Genomic DNA, 3,895 nt, shown 5'->3' on the forward strand with positions numbered 1-3,895 from the left:
ATAGCTGGGTTTAAACCACCAGCTCTGGGTGCCTCAGCCCACGCAGGCAGTCCTGCCCTGGAGCAGGTGGGATAGTGCCTGCAGCAACCACTCCATTGCCAAGGTGGGTGGTGGGGATAGCTGGTGTGGCTGAATCCTGCCTTCCAGCCAGCTCTGCCTGCTGTGCCAGCTGTCCGGGCACCACCTGGCACCATGGTGTTGTGAGTAACAGCACCATATGTACCCCTGAGGCAAATCATCACCCAGCCCAGCCTGAGCACAGCTGTCCTGTCTCTGGGGGGATACCTTGGCACTCCTGAGGAGGTGGATGGACCTGGGACTCTGGATGGTGTTCAGGAATGGGTGTCAGGCCTTAAAAGTCAGCATCCAACCACAAAATACCGTGACCTGGCATACAGGTGTTTGTGAAGGTGCTCCCACAGCAGGACTCACACACCAGCTGCCTGATCTGCAAGCACAGCGAGTGCTGCTATTTCAGTCCCACCTGCAGCCTGCTGGATAAGCCAGTAGTGCTGTCACCAGCCCATGGTAAGCTTTCCTCAGGGCTCTCAAGCTAAGGGAAAGGAGCAAGGAAGGGGGAAGAAAACTCGCAGTAGTGTGCTTTTCCTCTGAAATCGTTATCCTGCTGGAAACTCCCTTGGCATTCAGAAAATATCTGTGTTTAATCCCTGGTCTTGTTCAAGATGCAAAGTACCTTGCCTTGAGACTGATAATTTAATCTCCTTTGGATAATTGCTACCAACTAGACTAACAGCTGACAAAGGTCAAGTCATTGGTTATTCAAAGCAGGATTTCCCCCATTTTACAAAAAAACTTCTACTTGATCTTTGACTTGTCAGCTGCAGTGTGTGATTGCTTTCAGCACCGGTAATCACTGCCGGAGCTGTGTGCACGTGTGCATCTGTGCACACACACACATTTCACACACATAAATGCAAACTGGAAATGGCCTGCCCACTCAAACCTCTATGTGATACCATAGATCACTTCCAATTAATGTTCAGTAAAATTTATATCCTCTATGGCACTTTGTATACATTTGCATATATTAAATTATCCCAAGTCTTACTATGTCGTGAAGGGCGCTTCTCAGCCTTATTTTTCTTCTTTCTCAAAGAAATTGATTTTATGTGATTGTGATATTTTCTCATGCTTGTCCATCCCCTAATACTGAACCAGTCCCTAATCAATTTACTAAGCAGTAAATTGACAGACAAGTAAATGACTATATATTTCATGAAAGCAGGAAGACAGTGGGGAGATGAAGAAGTGAAATGGACACAGGAGAGAGACAAGATCTTTTCCATGGTGATATAGAAATTTCTGAGGAACAAACTTTCCAATTTCACTTCTTGCCAGGTTGTGCTTTCATTACATGTAATATTTTAACTAACTCATAGTTCTGGTTGCAATTCAGTTGTTATATTTTAGAATCAGGAGATAAATTGACTTAAGTTTGTAAATCTGTTGCAAGGTAATGTGATGTTCATAAAATCCTAAATTGCTACAGTCTCATATATGAGGGCCTTACTCAGCCCTGAAAATGGGTCCGTGAACAGGAGATAAAACAGGTGGTCCCTATTGCATCTTACCAATAAAAAATCCTCAAAACAGGGCAAACGGTCTTCACTAATTTTTTTAACTGTACAGACTGATAGCAAAAAATTGAGTTTAGAGGAGAAACTTAAGCTCAGGACCTCAATGCTGCTTTAATACTCAAATCACATCAACTTTATTTTAGGAAGGAAAGTTCTCCATCAAAGTTTCAGCAACATATGGCAAAAGTCTAAGTTTCCAGCTATTCATACTGGCAGGAGAAATTCAGGACTTCTATTTCAAGTCCTTGGAGAGACACTAAGAAACTCTCGTTTCCTGGAACAATAAGAAATATTAATCTTTGCATCATTTTTCAAATTACCATTTTCCCCACCTCTGTGGGGAGCCTGCCAAAGCCCAGCCACCAAGATATGACTCTCACCTTTCCAGACCTGTGGCCTTGTGCTGTCCCCAGGGCTCATCCCTCTCTCATGCCCCAGCAAGGGGACTTCTCTCTGTCCCTATGGTTTCTTCTTCCCCCAGGAGCATGTGGCCACTAGGACATGCTTTACTCCATGGGATGTGATCATCAGACCCAGACTTTCACTCCTGGTCACTCCCTTCTCTTTGTGGCCAGGATGAGACTTCCACAGTATTTCAGTGGTGCAAGCAGCTGTAGCAGGAAAGGCATAAAATCAAAGGGATAGCTCTCACGTTGAATGTGTTATAGAAGTAAAATACCAAATAAATCACCCCTTGTCCTCTCTGAGGAAATGAGATTAATAATTACATTCCTCCTCTTGGCACGTAAGATCCATCCATGTTTATCCACTCTGTGGTGCCTGGGAAAGCAAAGCTGATGCTATTGCTTGCTCGTCGCGGTCTCCAGCTTGGCGGTGCCGGATGGTGAGGTGCCGCGACCTTTCTAAAACTGCCTCCAAGGCAAAGCCGCTCGGCAGGACCACCACACACTCACACGCACATGGATAGCTCCTTAAAATGGGCTGACGGCAAAGATGCAGGAAGGGTCCTCGTATGGGGTTCCACGGGGGGAGTTTAATGTAGCCACGCTCCTGAACAGATCCAGGGACAAAGACAAATAACTTTGGAGGATCCACGTGTAAGTATGGGAGCGGGGTGACCATCAGGGACCAATGGTCTGAGGGCACAGGGGCGGTACACAGGCAGGACTAGGGTAAGGGAGCCAATGGGGAAACTCTGGGGGAATGGCGATGGGACAAGGACCAATGGGGGAACCTGGAGTGGAGAACATTCTAGGGCAGGGACATATTAGGTAACAAGGGGCGGGGAGGCCAACCAGGGAAGCAGAACTGGAGCACATTATCATAGCAGGACAGAGCATCCTGGGAGAAGCCTCTTTTGTCACCCTAATGTGGGGAGGTTCCTTGGTACTAGGGACTGTCCCACCAATGGATACCCTTTGTCCCTTGTACCACGGGCCCAACAGCCTCCACACTTGCTGGCCTCTGCAATGCCCCAGCCATGCCCTGTGCATTCCCCGTGCGCCTGGAGGAACTGGGAAGCTCCAGGGGCACATACCCCAGCATGACCCATGGATCCCTCTATTCTGGCAAGGGAGCACCTTGATCTAATGCAACAGGAAAGGGTTTCCGTTGTGTAAGAGAATAATTTATAAACAGCATTTCAGTCTGAGCTTTTTAGTCATGGGAATGTGCGTAATTAGCAATCTTTCACCCGTGATCAATACATGGACACTACTAGGGCATAATGCAATAGCTTCTTAGAGCTCTGGGTAAATGCTGCCTGGCAGTTCGAGAGCTGCAGTAGCGAGAAGCGCCTCAGCTGCCTCAGGTGAAAGGCTCAGAAGCTGTTTTTTAGAGAGGCCAGGTTGCTTCTGCACCTGTGGGTGTGCAAACGCTGGCAACTCTTCAGCGCGTGTTTGTGTCTTTCACTTAAACCACCCGAGATCTGCATTGCTGCTACTGCTACTACTGCTGCTACTACAAAAAAGTGTTGCTATATATGAGCCACATACAGAGAAAGGTAGGAAAAGGCAGATCCATCACACAACTTTAAGCTTGGAAAATCCTGTTTGTGGTTGGTTCAGGTGTGCTGTGTAGCTCTACGCTGACCTACAGCATTGCCTTTAGTTTACTGAGGACACAGAGGAGGGAAAATATTTTCATCTTAATTATGATCCTCATGTTTATTGCAGAACCATTTAGCGGCTGTGGAAGCCAGCTTGACAAACACTTATTGTTCACAGGATTGAGGGACTGAGGAGACAGAAGAGCAAAGAATTAGGCCCAGGGTATTTGGCAGCAGGTATTTCTGTGTGGTGGGAAGGTGAGAGGCACAGCAGGGGCAAGTTGGTGTC

The 3,895-nt window shown here is 47.1% G+C and overlaps 1 long non-coding RNA gene across 1 annotated transcript; it reads right to left on the bottom strand.

Moving 5' to 3' along the window:
• Positions 1 to 1,705: 1,705 nt before the first annotated feature.
• LOC108448006 lies at positions 1,706 to 2,830 on the bottom strand. The gene is made up of 2 exons (XR_001863761.1): positions 1,979 to 2,830; positions 1,706 to 1,872 (listed from the first exon to the last, which is right to left on the bottom strand). It is a non-coding gene; the product is annotated as an uncharacterized LOC108448006 (long non-coding RNA).
• Between the last annotated feature and the right edge of the window lie 1,065 nt (positions 2,831 to 3,895).

The sequence above is a fragment of the Corvus brachyrhynchos genome, unplaced genomic scaffold (genome assembly GCF_000691975.1).
Source record: "Corvus brachyrhynchos isolate BGI_N302 unplaced genomic scaffold, ASM69197v1 scaffold14, whole genome shotgun sequence".
Taxonomy (NCBI): domain Eukaryota; kingdom Metazoa; phylum Chordata; class Aves; order Passeriformes; family Corvidae; genus Corvus; species Corvus brachyrhynchos.